The 19,181-nt window shown below is 38.6% G+C and overlaps 1 long non-coding RNA gene across 4 annotated transcripts in view; it reads right to left on the bottom strand.

Annotated features, from left to right (window-relative positions):
• LOC105490678 (uncharacterized) overlaps positions 1-19,181 on the bottom strand; it is a 500,528-nt gene that overhangs the window by 238,639 nt on the left and 242,708 nt on the right. For 2 of the 4 annotated variants that reach the window (XR_011614803.1, XR_011614802.1), the window contains one exon: positions 5,293-5,341. The exons of the other annotated variants lie outside the window; for them this stretch is intronic. This is a non-coding gene — a long non-coding RNA (uncharacterized lncRNA). The remainder of the gene's footprint in view (positions 1-5,292; positions 5,342-19,181) is intronic. 4 annotated transcript variants of the gene reach the window in all.

The raw sequence follows: 19,181 nt of genomic DNA, 5'->3' as shown, positions 1-19,181 counted from the left end.
TTGGTGTAAAGAAATGCTTCTGATATTTGCACGTTGATTTTGTATCTTAAGACTTTGCTGAAGTTGCTTATCAGCTTAATGAGTATTTGGGCTGAGACAATGGGGTTTTCTAACTAGAGAATCATGTCATCTGCAAATAGAGACAATTTGACTTCCTCTCTTCCTATTTGAATACCCTTTATTTCTTTCTCTTGCCTGATTGCCCTGGCCAGAACTTCCAAATACTGTGTTGAATAGGAGTGATGACAGCGAGCATCCTTGTCTTGTACTGGTTTTCAAAGAGAATGCTTCCAGCTTTTGACCATTCAATATGATATTGGCTGTGGGTTTGTCATAAATAGCTATTAATATTTTGAAGTATGTTCCATCAATACCTAGTTGATTGAAAGTTTTTAACATGAAGGGATGTTGAATTTTATTGAAGACCTTTTCTGCATCTACTGAGATAATCACGTGGTTTTTGTTGTTGGTTCTGTTTATGTGATGGACTCTGTTTACTGATTCACATGTGTTGAACCAGCCTTGCATCCCAAAGATGAAGCCAATTTGATTGTGGGGTGTAAGTTTTTGGATGTGCTGCTGGATTCAGTTTGCCAGTGTTTTATTGAGGATTTTTGCATCAATGTTCATCAGGGATATTGGCCTGAAGTTTCCTTTTTTTATTGTGTCTCTTCCTGGTTTTGGTATAAGGATGATGCTGGCTTCGTAAAATGAGTTAGGGAGTCCCTGTTTCAATTGTTTGAAATAGTTTCAGATGGAATGTTACCAGCTCCACTTTGTATTTTTAATAGAATTCAGCTGTAAATCCATCTGGCCCTGGGCTTTGTTTTGATTAGTAGGCTATTAATTACTTTGTTAATTTCAGAACTTGTTATTGGTCTATTCACGGATTCAACTTTTTCCTGGTTTAGCCTTGGGAGGGTGTATGTGTCCAGGAATTTATCCATTTCTTCTAGATTTTCTAGTTTATTTGCATAGAGAATTTATAGTATTCTCTGATGGTAGTTTGTATTTCTGTGGAGTTAGTGGTGATATCTACTTTATTATTTTTATTGTGTCTAGTTGATTCTTCTCTCTTTTCTTCTTTATTAGTCTAGCTAGTGTTTTATCTATTTTGTTGATTTTTTCCAACTCCTGGATTCATTGATTTTTGGAGGGTTTTTCATGTCACTATCTCCTTCAGTTTTTATCTGATTTTCATTATTTCTTGTCCTCTGCTAGCTTTTGGAATAGTTTGTTCTTGCCTCTCTAGCTCTTTTAATTGTGATGTTAGAGTGTTGATGTGAGACCAAAACAGACATATAGACCAATGGGGCAGAACAGAGACCTCAGAAATAACACCACACGTCTACAACCATCTGATTTTCAACAAAGCTGACAAAAACAAGCAATGAGGAAAGGATCTCCTATTCAATAAATGATGCTGGGAAAACTGGCTAGCCATATGCAGAAAACTGAAACTGGACCCCTTCCTGACACTGTATACAAAAATTAACTCAAGGTGGAATAAAGACTTAAATGTAAAACCCAAAACCATTAAAACCCTAGAAGAAAATCTAGGCAATACCATTCAGGATATGGGCACCGGCAAAGACTTCATGACAAAAACACCAAAAGCAATGGCGAAAAAAGCCAATATTGACAAATGAGATTTAATTAAACTAAAGAGTTTCTGCACGGCAAAAGAAACTATCATCAGAATGAACAGACAACCTAGAGAATGGGAGAAAATGTTTGCATCTACCCATTTAACAAAGGTCTAAATATTCAGAATTTGCAAGAAACGTAAATTTACAAGAAATAAACAACCCCATCAAAAACTAGGCAAAGAATTCGAACAGACACTTTTCAAAAGATGACATTTACACAGCCAACAAATACGAAAAAAAAAGCTCAACATCACTGATCATCAGCGAAATGCAAATCAAAACCACAATGAGATACCATCTCATGCCAGTTAGAATGATTATTAAAAAGTCAGGAACAATAGATGCTGGCAAGGCTGTGGAGAAATACGAACACTTTTACACTGCTGGCGGGAATGTAAATTAGTTCAACCATTGTGGAAGACAGTATGGCAACTCCTCAAGGATCTAGAACCAGAAATACCATTTGACTCAGCAATCCCATTACTGGGTATAGACCCAAAGGAATATAAATCATTCTACTATAAAGACACATGCACACGAATGTTTATTGCAGCACTGTTTACAATAGCAAAGACATGGAACCAACCCACATGCCCATCAATGATAGACTGGATGAAGAAAATGTAGTACATAGACAGCATGGAATACTACGCAGCCATATAAAGGAATGCGACTATGTTCTCTGCAGGGACATGGATGAAGTTGGAAGCCATCATCCTCAGCAATCTAACACAGGAACAGAAAACCAAATACTGCATGTTCTCACTCATAAGTGGGAGTAGAACAATGTGAACACATGGACACAGACAGGGGAGCATCACACACTAGGGGTGAGAAGAGGGAACTTAGAGGACGTGTTGATGGGTGCAGCAAATCACCGTGGCACGTGTAAACCTATGTAACAAACCTGCACATTCTGCACATGTAACCAGTTTTTTTTTTTTTTAGAAGAAATAAATTTTTAAAAAAGAAATTTCTCAAAGCTCCACCCTCTAATCACCTGCTACAGAAACACTTGGTACTTTTTTTTTTTTTTTTTTTTTTTTTTTACATAAATGCAGATCTTTAGACCCCATCCCAGATCTGCTGAATCTGGGTAATATCCAGGAATCCACAATCTAAACAAGCCTTAGGTGGTGTTTATATATCTTAAAACTTGAGAACTCCTGTTGTTAATGCATCTTAGTTCCTGTAAGGTGTCCTAGTCCTTTATCCCTTTACACTGCTACTTTGAACCTAGAGGTACATCTTTGATTAACTAGAACTTTAAAGGTCAATGTTCCTGTAGAGAAAGACTGGAAAACCTTTCTAGTTTACATTTGAAGCAGTGTATTCATTGCCAGAAAAGAAGGAACAGGTTGATTTTACTCTGGAGAAGCAGATCCACCTTCTGAGGTTCCCATTTTTATAATTTGGACAAGGTTGCAACTATCTTTGTGAGACCTGGCACCCTCACACTCAGCTTGCATCATTAGCCTTCACATGAGTCCCTGGACAAGTTCAACAGGGAACCTGTCCCTGAGAAGCTAATGGGATCTTCCATAAGCATGTATTGCTTTCACCGATTTAAAACAAATATGTAACAGAAAGGACTCCTTTTCAAGCTAAAGAGAAACATGGAAGTGTGCAAAAGGAACTGTGTCAGGGTCCAGAGATTTGCCTCTGTCAACATTGTGTTCTGGGACTTCAGGTGGGCACTACATTCTCAGCAATCATTACTAATTTCTAAAGGTAGTGAAGCTGGATTTAAGACTTCTAAGCTTCCTTCAAACATTAACAAAATGTGTTTTAATTTTTCCTGTAAGGTTTAGAAATGATTTCATTTACAGTTATTAGTTCTAATAGAAAATTGTTGGTTCCTATGTGTGTAAAAGTCTAAAACTAGCACTGAGAATATGCATTGCAAGGTTTTTAGCCCACACTTGAAATATAGATGTTATAAAGCATTATTATGCCTGAGAGGAAGTTTGGAGTTCTGAACATTTTGATTTACTAAGATTATACTGCAAAACATATCAGTAAAAAGTATTTCAGGAGTAATTTTATTTCAGTAAAAGAGACTTCATCTTAGTTATTTTTATTTATAAAACATCCTAAGGAATATCTATTTCAATATTACTATGTATAGAAATTATTAATAACACCTTTATCTGTTAGTTCTTTTACTATAAAGAACCTAGATTTTATCTTATTTTTATCTTTATAGATTCATGGAGTACAAGTCAGGTTTGTTACATGAATATATTGTATAGTGGTGAAAGCTGGGCTTTTAGTGTGCCCATCACCCAAATAGTGAACACTGTACTCAACAGGGAATGTTTCAACTCTCTTCCACCCTCCCTGCTTTTGGAGTCCCCAGCGCCTATTATTCCCCTCTGTATGCCCACATGTACCCATTGTCTAGCTCCTACTTATGTGAGAACATATGGTATTTGAGTCTCTGTTTTTGAGTATTTCACTTAGGATAATGGCCTCTATCTCCATCCAGTGTGATACTGGTTTCATAGAATGAGTTAGGAAGAAATATCTCCTCCATTTTTTGGAAGAGTTTCAGTAAGATTCGTACCAGGTCTTCTTTGTATGTCTGGTAAAATTGGGCTATGAATCTGTCTGGTCCTGGGCTTTTGTTGGGAGATTTTTTTATTACTGATTTAATTTCATTGCTCACTATTGGTCTGTTCAGGATAATCTAGATTTTATATTTCAAACATCTCACAATGTCTTCTACTAACAGCATTTTAGTAACTCAGTGATACCCTATTCTATGATCCATATATCTTAAATTATCTTTAAACTTTAAGCTTTAAAAGTGATAAAATAGTTAAGATACATGGTTTATATCTCAGATACTAACTTCTCTGGAGTGCACTCTCCAGTATAAACTGCACTAGAAAATCTGAGAATGGAAAGAATCCTAATCAGATTATCATTTATTCTCCTGCCATAGCTCCACTGAGTCATCATAAAACTTGTGGAACAGCAGGATTCTTCATTGTCCTACGTGACAAGGCTAATGTTTTTTAATTCATTCATTATCCAGAATTTTCCCCAAAGTCTTGCCCAAGCTCCCAAGAATGTAACTTGAGCCTTAAGTTTCCTTTCATTGTTGGTTGCATAATTCTCTGAGAGGCAATGACCAGAAAGTCCTTCCATCCCTAAAGCTAGGAAACACTGACCTTTTACTTAAAGCCTTTCTCAAGTTTGAAAATATGAGGACTGTATGTGCGAAATATTCTAAGTCCTATAGAATACCAGCCTCATATAAATCTAAGTTATGCTTCCTGTAAAAACAAAACTTTAAACTTCAAACTAAGCCTTTTCTTATGTAAAAATTTCTACAGTAGCAAATTGAGGGGCCTGAAAACATTTCTTCCAGCAAAACTGATTCCACTGTTTCCCCAGACCTCCTTAACAGAAAGCAGGAACAATAATCAAACCCTTTGTAGCTGCATCATAAGCAGCTCATGTCATCATCCAGCAAGTACAGTGTTACCAGAAATCTTCCATCTTAGACTGTGAAGAGTCTTGGGTTTTAATTTGCACCTGTGTGTATTTCATTAAAGCAATGAACCTCAAATTTTACAATACCAAGGTTCAGATTACACAGGTAAATGGGACTTACTTTGCATAATGCATTGCCTACCTGATCAGTAGCCACTCTCTGCCAACTCTGCCTCCATGTGACCAATGTGCTGTAGGGCATATGCAAAGAGAAGAATGCAAGGGAAACAGACTGGTTATGGTATTACAATTAATAGTCACGTATTTTGGTTCTGCATTGAAAGAGAAGTAGCTATAGTTTAGTGAACTGGTTACTGCATATGACTTCAAAAACCCTAAGTTCAAATTCCTGTCTGCAACTTAGTGGTGTGTAATGTTGAGATGATCACTCAACTTCCCTGAGATTATTTCTTCATCTATCAAAATCAGGCATAAGGACAAAAGAATAGATATATAGATCAATGGGTCAGAATAGAGAGCCCAGAAATAGACTCACACAATACAGTAAGACAGTCAACTGATCTTTGACAGAGGTGCAAAGGCAATTCAGTGAAGAAACGATAGTCTTTATCTTTTCAACAGATGGGACTGGAACAATTGGGCATCCACATGCAGAAAAATAAACCCAGACTCAGACCTTATACCATACGCAAAAATAATTAACTCAAAATGGGTCATATGCCTAAATGTAAAACGCAAAACTAGAAAACTTCTGGAAGAAAACACAGGAGAAAATTTAAATGACCGTGGGGTTGGCAATTACTTTTTAGATAAAATATCAGAAGCAACATCCATTTTTTTAAAAAATTGGTAAGTTTGACTTTACTAAATCAAAGACTGCTGCTCTATGAAAGACATTGTTAAGAGAATAAGACAAACGATAGACTGGGAGAAAATATTTGTAAGAAATAGATCTGACTTAAAAAAACACTTGTATCCAAAATATAAAATTGGACATAATGAAAATTATACAATTATACACAAGACTTGATTATTGTTCTTGCTCCTGATTTCTGTAAAGGAAGTTTGTGAAGAGAGAGTGGAATCAGTTTTGCTGGGAGAAATGTTTGTAGGGCCCCAGATTTGCTACTGTAGATATTTTTAAGGATGAAAAAGTTTAGTTTGAAGTTTAAATATTTTTTTAAATAAAGCATAATAATAATTTAGATTTTATCAGTCTGGCATTCTGCAGGACTTAGAATATTTTGCACATATAGTCATCATTTTTTCAAACATAAGAAATAGGCTTTAAATTGTCTTGGGTTAATGTTAAATGAGATTTATCAATTTTAAAAGTTTCTGACATACAAATAAAATTCAGTAACAGTTTCCTTTTCTTAGTAAGTTTTTTATTTTTTATTTCAATAGATTTTTGGGGAGCAGGTGGTGTTTGTTTACATGGATAAGTTATTTGGTGGTGATCTTTGAGATTTTGGTGCACCCATCACCCAAGCAGTGTACACTGGTGTGTAGTCTTTTATTCCTCACCATGCCCCAAACTTTCCCCCAAGTCCCCAAAATTCAATGTATCATTCTTATGCCTTTGCGTCCTCATAGCTTAGCCCTCACATATGAGTGAGAACATACAATGTTTGGTTTTTCATTCCTCAGTTATCTCACTTAGAATAATGTTCACCAATTCCATCCAGATTTCTGTGAATGCTATTATTTTGTTCCTTTTTATGACTAAGTAGTATTGCTTAATTTGAAGGAAAATATAATAAGTTATAATGCAGACATATAACTGCATATACATGTCTAAATATAGCCATTTGGTTTTCTAAGTGCCACATTCACTGGCTCACAAGATACACTTTCTGATGATGACAGTGGATATTTTCTTATTGCTTCACTGTTCTAGCAGTTATTTCTTAAGAAAGAAGCAGCCCGTAAGAATTCCCAGTTTACAACATGTCCCATTCTGTGTCTTCTGTAAGAAGAATAATGATTCATGCTTTCTGGGAAAGACAGAAAATGACAATCATAAATGCTTATGAAAAGGATATTTAAGATTACACAAAGTATTACTTGTGTAATCTATACCCATTGCAAATTGTTCCAAAACTTGTTACTCATAAAATCCAAATTCTTGGCTGGGCATGGTGGTTCATGCCTGTAATCCCAGCACTTTGGGAGGCCGAGGAGGGTGGACTACGAGGTCAGGAGATGGAGACCATCCTGGCCAACATTGTGAAACCCCGTCTCTAGTAAAATACAAAAAAATTAGCCAGATGAGGTGGTGCACACCTGTAGTCCCAGCTACTCGGGAGGCTGAGGCAGCAGAATTGCTTGAACCCGGGAGGCAGAGGTTGCAGTGAGTCGAGATCGTGCCACTGCATTCCAGCCTGGCAAGGGAGCAAGACTCTGTCTCAAAACAAACAACAAACAAACAAATTCTTTGGAGAAATTCAAGATGATGGATAAGAAATTCAACTTATAAAATCACTCAGCAATATCTGGTTACTATTTTTATGAGTGAAGAATCAAACTGTAGAATACTTAAATGATATGTTATCTTCATAATATGTTTTTCTCATATTTTAATCCCAAAGTAGTAAGTTAGGGGAATATAAGTTAATATCTTATTTTTTGTAGCAAAATGGGCTCTAAAATGTTCTGCTATATTGATTCCTATCAACACGGGCTGACTGATGAAGGAGCACAATCTACCATGATCCATTCCTTCTCTGAACACCTATCATTGATTCATTTAGAACCAGCACCAGGCCGACTGGACCTTTACTAGACAATATGCCTAAGCTTTCTCTCCCCTATGAAATACAAATTTCAACAACTGCAAAGACTTTGTCTTACAGTTTGTCAAAATTCTCAGAGCAGGGTCCAGGAGACAGAGCCAAAAAGAGTTACAAAAGAAGTAAAAGCTATGGACCCTGATAGGAAAACTAAAACAGGTATCTAAAACAATATAAAAAGCTGACAGGTATCCTTATCATTGGTAATGGAATAATTGTTACATCCTAAAAGCTAACAACCCTCATAAATCTGACAATTTTTATTTATATTTTAGAGACAGAGTCTGGCTATGTTGTCCAGGCTGTAGTGCAGTGGATATTCACAGGTGCGATCCCACTACTAATGAGCATGGGAATTTTGACCTGTTCCATGTTCGACCTGGACCAGTTCACCCCTCCTTAGGCAATCTGGTGGTCCCTCACTCATCATATTGATACCAAACTTAATGTGGACATCCAATCAGCATAGAGTGCTACAGCCCAGAATTCCTGGTCTCAAACAATCCTCCTACATCAGCCTCCCAAATATTATAGCTGGGACTATAGGCACACACCACTACGCCCAGCCTAACAATTTCTTTAATGGGAATATGTTGCAAAGAGGAAGATTCTTGTTCTACTTTGCAGTTAAAAAAAATAGGAAAACCCCAAAGTAAGGTCATTGGACAGAATATACATTGTGTCTACTCTGGCTCCATGTATTTAAGTAAATAGCATGTTAAGTAAACTTTCTGGAGGGAGCTGGAGTTAAGTCTTAAAGCAAGAAAGGATATGAAGAGGAGGGCAGGTGATAGTGCTGGATGAGCCATGAAACAGGAATTAGCTTTAGCAATAGCACGAAGTGCATTACAAAAAAAAAAAAAAAAAATCCAGTGCTAAAATGTAGAGCCCTTTTGGCATACACAGAGGAAAGGAGGATGGAAAGAAAGGAGGAATTGAGTTGATGGAGGGCACCAGTGAGCTTGCTGGCAGTATGCTGCATCTCAAGCAACTTACTTAAACTTCCCTCATTTTAAATATCACTGTGTAAAAGTGATCTCCAATGCCCCTGTCTGCCATGTGTTTGTTCAATCGAGCACCTTTCCTAACAAAAGCCTCAGGATTAGCTGCCTCTTGCATTGGTAGCTGTGAGAAAGAATGTGAAATTATTACCAGCTGAAATTGGAGAAAGAGGGCTTGAACGTGACCTCCTGTGGTATGGGCTAATGCCAAAAGGGGTTCAGACTTATACTAAGGACACATATCTCATAATCCTTTTCCCAAAATTTTCCCCACAGATTGAAAGTCACAGCTTTTATACTGGGGGGAAGAAAACAAAACAGATCTGAAAGCAGGACAAAAATAAATCTATCTCTTCAAAACTCTGATTAGCATTCTGGATCTGGATCTTGGGTGAGTTCATACTTTTCTTCCACTAATAATTCCTTCCAGTCACGATACTGTCCAGTGGAGATGAAGTTTGAGCAGTTCCATCTTCCCTACCAGATGACTGTGGGAAGTGAATATGCTTTAAATATAATCAGTCTATTATCCAGCTCAAGGAGTAAAGTGTTCTTTTTAATTTGACTATCATCACCCCACAAGAAGCGCATCCTCCGTATGCTAAAGTGCGGTAACCTGTGGGCTGCAGCTTGCTTTTGCACTGCAGATTTTTCAATGTAATTGCATGTAACACTTTATTTATAGTAATGTAAAAGTACTTAAAATCCAATTACATAGCTGGAAATTGCATATCTCTAAACAGATGCAGAATAATTAAAAAGAAATCCAGTGCATATCTATAGAAACTCTTTAGAATTACCAAAATGCCTTATTTCAATATCCTCTGAGCAGCTCCTCTGGTTGAATTGCTAGCCTGTATTAGGTACATTAGCCTAATACACATTTCATATGGCTTAATGGGGAATTAAAATGTAGTTTCCTTGCATTTGTTTTTCTTTTTTAGTTTATGACCCAGATAATTTCTTTAGTAGTGGTATGTTTCCATGAATTTCCTTTGCCCAGAGATGGTTTGAGTGAGTAAAGTTCCTTGCTGGGGCCAACCTTTGAGGTGCTTAGTGGTGGACAGAGGGTAAAAGGATTGTGTTTTCAATGTGGATAAGGAAGTGTGGCTTTATGAGATGATATTCACTGACTGCATCAAGCTTCCTATATTTCATATCTAAAAAACTCATAATTGGAAATTCTACCACTCTGGGAAATCCCTGGTCATTATCCACTCCTTCTAAGAGCATATAGGAATACCATGAATAATTGAAATCCATCCAGAGTGCTATTAATATTCTTAATTAATCTTGTATGCACCACCCAAAACAAAAACCAAACACACAAACTGTTTATCAATAGAAAAAGTTGATAGGTATATTTCTTTTTGGTAATGGAATGATCGTTACAACCTAAAAGCTAACAATCCACATAAATCTAACAATTTTTATAAATGAAACTATTTTGCACATAGGAAGATTCTTTTTCTACATCACTGTTAAAGAAAAATTACTCTCAGTTGCCCAAGCACAGTGGCTCATGCCTGTAATCCCAGCACTTTGGGAGGCTGAGGCAGCCAAATCATGAGTTCAGAGTTCAAGCCCAGCCTGGCCAACATGGTGAAACCCTGTCTCTACTAAAAGCACAAAAATTAGCTAGGTGTGGTGGTGGGTGCCTGTAATCCCAGCTACTTGGGAGGCTGAGGCAGGAGAATTGACTGAACCCGGAAGGCAAAGGTGGCAGTGAGCCAAGATCATGCCACTGTACTCCAGTCTGGGTGACAGAGAAAGTCTCTGTCTCAGGAAAAAAAAAAAAAAAAAAAATTACTCTCAGTTAAAACTCCTGAGCTTCAGGAAAAATAATCTCTTTGAAAGTTCATATTAATAACTTCAATATTGCATTAATATAATTCTTGGTCTTTAATGTATGTGACATAATTGAAAACATTTTCAGTAACAAAAATATATTGTATGTATTATTTATGCCCACCATGAAGAAGCTGAACTTGCTGTGGAAACCAGGAATTTATTTGTTATACTCAATTTTCTCTTCATAATAGAAATAATAATCCTGGCATTTTAAAAACTGCCAACAGTTTCTACATTGTCTGGAAGCTGATTTTTCTAGATTTACATGTCTCTTTTATTATTCTCATATTTCTCAGCAGTCTTAACAGAAATTCAGGAATGTTGTTCCCAATAGATATGAAGGTGACTCCAGATCATTTCGTCCCCCACCTCTTCCACATCCCTTAGGTCATTTTCCTTGTAGTTTGGTGCCCTCTTGCTCTCTCCTCTGCCTCCTTCCTTATCAACACAGCTCCCAGAAACAGACCTGCTGTGAGTCATTTTCATGAGTATGAAGGTCAGTAGCTCTATTATCTTGTTTTCAGGCAAATGAGTTGCAGGTACCAGGAAGTGGGAGAAAAGAGGTGTTTTAAGAAAGTGAAATTTTTATAGTTATAGTAAATCACCCCACAACTTCACCTTATTAGCCCCAATATAATAATTAGTTTACAAGGGAGAAGAAGGCATGGTCATCTTAAATTTATAAATTAAATAAATCCGTGTGGGGCTTCATGACCTCTATGATTTTGGTTTTTCACCCATGTGTTTGACAGAACACATTTCCCTTTGGGTTTTGTGACTGTAATCCAGCAATTTGTGACTTTTTATTCACCAATTACTAATCTGTGCCGTTTCTGTCACTTTCTTTCTATTCTTCAATTGAGGGACATCCACTCATACTTTTCTGCGATGGTTACTGTGAGATTGAATGAAGGAGGATGAACGCAGAAATGAAAACTTAAGACAAAAGAAACTTTTAAAGAAGGGGTCACGGGGCTCCTTGCTTTTAGTGAGTAAGGATCTTGAGCTTCCACAGCCCTTCGTATTTGTTGGGTAGAAAGAGCAGGGAGGAGGAGCTAATGATTGGTCAGTTGCTTGATTGATCACAGACTCACAGTATTGCTAACAGGCTTCAGATGTGCCTAATCACAAGAAACTGCACCTGGGGCGCTACTGCCCTCAGCATTCCTTCTGGGTGGCAGATGCAGTTTGTCAGTTTGCTCACAACCTGCTTTCATGAGAACCGTTTGCTGTTTACTCATATAGCCTCTAGTGGTCACGACCCTCATTCTTTCAGCCTCCAACACTTTTCTATTCTCTGTTTCTTCCTGATTTTTCCAGTTGCATTCTTCTGATGCTTTATTTCAAAAAGATGACTATACCTATTGCTCCTGTTGACCAGCATTATCATTACGTAAGAGATAATTTGTGAAATGGTACACTAGCCATGTGGTTTATGTCACCTGCTCCCTATTCCCGATGAAGAAGTCTAATCAGAGGGAGTGAGTGACTTAAGTAAGGTCACTTGGCAAGTGGCAGGTGACAAGCAGCTTTTTCCCTCACCACTTAGGAGCTGTTAATCCATTTCTCAGTTGGCTGGACTGGCATGCTCCTGGGCAGAAAAGGCATGAGAATGTTGGATGGCCATCCCAAAGCAAAGACCAAGGTTCATGTGGAAAGGAGCCCTCTTCTGTAGTGATGGTCACCTGGGTCAGGCAGACCTCTTATTCTGAGCAGTTCGACATTGAAAATTCCATAAGGGGGTTGGGGGGCAAGACGGCTGACTAGAAGCAGCCACAATCAGAGGCTCCCACCAAAAAGAACCATAATAGCATGTGAATCCTGCACCAACAACCTAGGTATCCAGGTTCTCTCATCAGAACTGACTATGCAGCTGGCATGATCCACAGAGAGGAAGGAAGAGCAGTGTGGTGCAGTAGCCCACCTGGCAGCCACAGGGAGCAGGGGAGCCCCAACACCCCAGCCAAAGGAGGGAGTGAGTGAGCGTGCAAACCCCTGGGGAAACCATGCTTTTTCCGTGGAACTGTGCACCCCATGGATCTGAAGACCCACTCGCGAACCCATGCCACTGGGGCCCAGGGTCCCAAGTCTGGAGCCATGCAGATTCTCAAATGCCTCTCAGCTAGAATCTCCTTAAGCCTGCCAAGTCTCCAGAGAGGGGCAACCAGCACCACAGCTGCAGCTGCCTGCTGTCTGAGCTCCTTGCGGGAGGGGCAGCAGCCAGCACTGGGACTCATAACTGCTTAACACGCTAAGCTTCCTGGGTAGGGGAAGGGTGGGATCCATCTGTATAGCTCCAGGCCATGCTTTTCACCTGATGGAGCCAAGGAGGCTGGACAGCTTGGTCCCAAGTGGTGTCTCCCACAGCCCAACACACTGGCTGTGGCAGACTGCAGCCAGAGCACCTCTTCAGACCTGACTCTGACTCATCCATCCTCATTGGTTGGGGCCTCCCTGCAGGAAACTGAACAACTCTAGCCAGAGGCTCAGGGACAGAACCCTGATCTCTCTGGGCCTGAGCCCCTAGCGGGAGGACTGGCCATAGTCTCTGTAGACCAGCAGACTTAGTCTTTCCTGCTGGTAGTTTTGAGGAATCCAGGCAGCCAGATGATGGGGTTTTCCTCAAGTGAAGCACACTCCTTCCACCAAGGGACAGTCAAAGTGCTTCGTTAAATGGGTCCTGTTCCCTGTGCCACCCAACTAGGTGAGACCCTTCAACAGGGATTTTCAGACACCCTATACAGGAGCGATCCTACTGGCATCAGCTTGGTGACCCTCGAGGTCAGAGATCCCAGAAGAAGGAGCAGGCACCCATCTCTGCTGTTCTCTAGTCTCCTTGAGTGACATCTCTAGGTGCAGAAGTGAATCAAATGAACAGGTACAGAAGTGAACCCCCAGCAAACCGCAGCAGCCCGAGAAGAGGGACCTGACCATTGAAAGAAAAACAGAAAGCAACAACAACAGCATAAACAACAACAAAAAAGTACACACAAAAACCCTATCCAAGGGTCAGCAGTCTCAAAGATCAAAACTTGATGAACTTATGAAGATGAGAAACAATCAATGAAAAAACACTGAAAACTCAAAAGGCCAGGGGCCTCTTCTCCTCCAAATGATTGCAACACCTCTTCAGCAAGGGGGCAGAACTGGACAGAGGATGAGATGGACAAATTAACAGAAGCAGGCTTCAGAAGATGGGTAATAACAAACTCTATTGAGCTAAAGAAGCATGTTCTAACCCAATGCAAAGAAGCTAAGAACCTTGAAAAAAGGTTATAGGAGCTGCTAATTAGAATAACCAGTTTAGAGAGGAACAGAAATGACCTGAAGGAGCTAAAAAACAAAGCATGAGAACTTCCTGTAGCATACACAGATATCAATCGGCAAAACGACCAAGAGGAAGAAAGGATATCAGAGTTTGAAAACCACCTTGCTGAAATAAGGCATGCAGACAAGATTAGAGAAAAAGGAATTAAAAGGAATGAACAAAGCCTCCAAGAAACATGGGGCTACATAGAAAGATTGAACCTGTGATTGACTGGAGTACCTGAAGGAGATGGGGAGAATGGAACCAAGATGGAAAACACACTCAGGATATTATCCAAGAGAATTTTCCCAATCTAGCAAGACAGGCCAACATGCAAATTCAGGAAATACAGATAACACCACTAAGATACTCCAAGAGAAGATCAACCCCAAGACACAAAATCATCAGATTCTACAAGGTCAAAATGAAGGAAAAACTGTTCAGGGCAGCCAGAGATAAAGGCCAGGCCACCTAATAAAAAGGGAAACTCATCAGACTAACAGTGGACCTTTCAGCAGAAACCCTTCAAGCCAGATGAGAGTAGGGGCCAATATTCAACATTCTTACAGAAAATAATTTTTAACCCAGAAATTCATATTCAGCAAAACTAAGTTTCATAAGTGAAGGAGAAATAAAATCCTTTCCAGACAAGCAAATGCCAAATGATTTATCACCACAAGGCCTGCCTTCCAGGAGCTCCTGAGGGAAGAACTAAATATGGAAAGGAAAAACCAGTACCAGCCACTGCAAAAACACACCAAAATATAAAGACCAATGACACTATGAAGAAACTGCATCCACTAGTGTGCAAAATAACCAGATAGCATCATGATGACAGGATGAAATTCACACATAACAATACTAACCTTAAATGTAAATTGGCTAAATGCCCCAGTTAAAAGACACAGTCTGGCAAATTGGATAGAGTGAAGACCCATCAGTGTGCTGCATTCAAGATACTCAACTTAAGTGCAAAGACACACATAGGCTCAAAATAGAGGAATGGAGGAAAATTTTCCAAGCAAAATAAATGCAGGCATTGCAATCTTAGTCTCTGACAAAAGAGACTTTAAAACAACAAAGATCAAAAAAGAAAACAAAGAGCATTACATAATGGTAAAGAGATTAATTCAACAAGTAGAGCTAATATATATGCACTTAATACAGAAGCACCCAGATGCATAAAACAAGTTCTTAGAGATCTACAGAGAGATAGAAAATTAACAAGGATATTCAGGACCTGAACTCAGCTCTGGATCAAGTGGACCTAATGGACATCTACAGAACTTTCCATCCAAAATCAACAGAATATACATTCTTCTCAGTGCCACATGCTACTTATTCTAAAATCAACCATATAATTTGAAGTAAAACACTCCTCAGCAAATGCAAAAGAACCAAAGTCATAACAAATAGTCTCTCAGACCACACTGCAATCAAATTAGAACTCAGAATTAAGAAACTCACTCAAAACCACACAATTACATAGAAATTGAACAACCTACTCCTGAATGACCCCTGGGTAAATAATGAAATTAAGGAAGATATCAAGAATTTCTTTGAAATTCAAGAAATTCTTTGAAACCAGTGAGAACAAAGACACAACGTACTGTCTTTGGGACACAGCTAAAACAGTGTGAAGACAGAAATTTATAGCACTAAAATGCCCACATCAAAAAGCTAGAAAGACTTCAAACCAATACCCTAACATCAGAATTAAAAGAGCTAGAGAAGGAAGAGCAAACTAATCCTAAAGCTAGCAGAAGACAAGAAATAATTAAGATCAGAGAAGAACTGAAAGAGAGACATGAAAAACCCTTTGAAAAAAATCAATGAATCCAGAACCTGGTTTTTTGAAAGAAAAAAAAAATAGACTGCTAGCTAGAATTAATAAAGAAGAAAAAGAAAGAAGAATCAAATAGACACAATAAGAAATGATAAAGGGAATATCACCACTGACCCCACAGAAATAAAAACTACCATCAGAGAATACTACAAACACTTCTACACAAATAAACTAGAAAATCTAGAAGAAACTGATAAATTCTTGGGCACATACACCCTCCCAAGACTAAACCAGGAAGAAGTCAAATCCCTGAATAGACCAATAACAAGTTCTGAAATTGAGGCAGTAATTAATAGCCTGCCAGTCAAAAAAAAAGCCAAGACCAGACAGAATCACAGCTGAATTCCACCAAAAATACAAAGAGGAGCTGGTATCATGCCTTTTGAAACTATTCCAAACAATGGAAATGGAGAGACTCCTCCCTAACTCATTTTATGAAGCCAGCATCATCCTGATATCAAAACCAGGAAGAGACACAACAAAAAAGAAAACTTTAGGCCAGTATCCCTGAAGAACATTGATGCAAAAATCCTCAATACTGGCAAACCAAACCCAGCAACACATCAAAAAAACTGATCCACCATGATCAAGTCAGCTTCATCCCTGGGATGCAAGGTTGGTTCAACATACGCAAATCAATAAATGTAATCCATCACATAAACAGAACCAAAGACAAAACCACATGATTATCACAATAGATGCAGAAAAGGCCTTTGATAAAATTCAACATCCCTTCATGTTAAAATCTCTCAGTAAACTATGTATTGATGGAACATATCTCAAAATAATAAGAGCTATTTATGACAAACCCACAGCCAATATCATATTGAATGGTCAAAAGATGGAAGCATTCCCTTTGAAAAGTGGTACAGACAAGGATGCCCTCTCTCACCACTCCTATTCAACATAGTATTGGAAGTTCTGACCAGGACAATCAGGCAAGAGAAATAAATAAAGGGTATTCAAATAGACAGAGAAGAAGTCAAATTGTCTCTGTTTGCAGACAACATGATTCTCTATTTAGAAAACCCCATTGTCTCAGCCCCAAAACTCATTGTTAAGCAACTTCAGCAAAGTCTCGGGATACAAAATCAATGTTCAAAAATCACAAGCATTACTTTACACCAACAATAGACAAGCAAAGAGTCAAATAATGAATGAACTTCCATCCACAATCACTACAAAAAGAATAAAATACCTAGGAATACAGCTAACAAGGGATGCAAAGAACCTCTTCAAGGAGAACTACAAAGCACTGCTCAAGGAAATAAGAGAGGACACAAACAAATGGAAAAACACTCCATCCTCATGCTTAGGAAGAATCAATATCGTGAAAATGGCCATACTGCCCAAAGTAATTTATAGATTCAATGCTATTTCCATCAAACTACCACTGACATTCTTCACGGAATTAGAAAAAACGACTTTAAATTTCATATGCAATCAAAGAAGACCCCATATAGCCAAGGCAATCCTAACCAAAAAGAACAAAGCTGGAGGTATCACGCTACCTGACTTCAAACTATACTGCAAGGCTACAGTAATCAAAACAGCACGGTACTGGTATGAAAATAGACATATAGACCAATGGAACAGAACAGAGACTTCAGAAATAACACCACATATCTACAATGATCTGGTCTTCTACAAACCTGACAAAAGCAATGGAGAAAGGATCTTCTATTCAATAAATGGTGCTGGGAAAACTGGCTAGCCATATGCAGAAAACTGAAACTGGACCCCTTCCTTACACCTTATACAAAAATTAACTCAAGATAAAGACTTAAACGTAAGACCCCAAACCATAAAAACCCTAGAAGAAAATCCAGGCAATACCATTCAGGACATAGGCATGGGCAAAGACTTTATGACTAAAACACCAAAAGCAATTTCAATAAAAGCCAAAACTGACAAATGGGATCTAATTAAACTAAAGAGCTTCTGCACAGCAAAAGAAACTGTCATCAGAGTGAACAGGCAAGCTAGAGAATGGGGGAAAATTTTTGCAATCTATCCATCTGACAAAGATCTATAATCCAGAATTTACAAGGTACCTAAATTTACAAGAAAAAATCAACCCCATCAAAAAGTGGGCAAAGGATATGAACAGACACTTATCAAAAGAAGACATTTATGCAGCTAACAAACATATGGAAAAAAGCTCAACATCACTGATCATTAAAGAAATGTAAATCAAAACCACAATGAGATACCATCTCATGGCAGTCAGAATGGTGATTATTTAAAAGTCAGGTAACAACATATTCTGGTGAGGCTGTGGAGAAATATGAACACTTTTACACTGTTGGTGGGAATGTAAATTAGTTCAACCATCATGGAAGACAGTATGGCAATTCCTCTAGGCTCTAGAACCAGAAATGCCATTTGAAACAGCAATCCCATTACTGAGTATATACCCAAAGAATTATAAATCATTCTGCTGTAAAGACACAGGCACACATATGTTTATGGCAGCACTGTTCAGCAAAGATTTGGAACCATCCCAAATGCCCATCAATGACAGACTGGATAAAGAAAATGCAGTAACATAGACAGCATGGAATACTATGCAGTCGTATAAAGGAATGAGATCATGTCCTTTTCAGGGACATGGATGAAGCTGGAAGCCATTATCCTCAACAAACTAATGCAGGAACAGAAAACCAAACACTGCATGTTCTCACTCATAAGTGGGAGTAGAACAATGAGAACACATGGACACAGGGAGGGGAACAACACACACGAGGGCCTGTTAGTGGGTGGAGGGTGAGGGGAGGCAACTTAGATGACAGGTCAATAGGTACAGCAAACCACCATGGCACACATATACCTATTTAACAAATCTGCACATTCTGTACATGTACTCCAAAGCTTAAAGTTAAAAGAAAAGAAGAGAAAATTCCCCAAGGAACAGAGTCAGAAGAAGTTGTTCATCTGGTCTTAGTCATTTTCCAAGCTTCTACCAGGTGTCTACTCTTGCTGGGCATCCTTAACTATAGGGCTAGGGAAAGAATTTGTGATACAGAGATGAATATGAGATCACCACAGTCACTGAGGAGCTCACTGCAGGGCAGGACAGACAGAGTAGTGTGGGCCATGGCATTAGAATGCCATAGTGCTGAGATGCAGAGAGGGGAAACGGATTAACCCATTGTCTAAGGGATTTTCAACTCTCTCACAGAAGAAGTGAGATTTAGTCTGAGTAGTGAAAGATTAGAACAGTTGACCAAAAGAAAAGTGTAAAGAAAAGTGAAGAAAAAGTATTCTATGCAG

This window comes from Macaca nemestrina, chromosome 16 (assembly GCF_043159975.1).
Source record: "Macaca nemestrina isolate mMacNem1 chromosome 16, mMacNem.hap1, whole genome shotgun sequence".
In the NCBI taxonomy this organism is placed as follows: domain Eukaryota; kingdom Metazoa; phylum Chordata; class Mammalia; order Primates; family Cercopithecidae; genus Macaca; species Macaca nemestrina.
The sequence above is the reverse complement of the archived record's forward strand: the minus strand, read 5'-3'. Positions and strand labels throughout refer to the sequence as shown.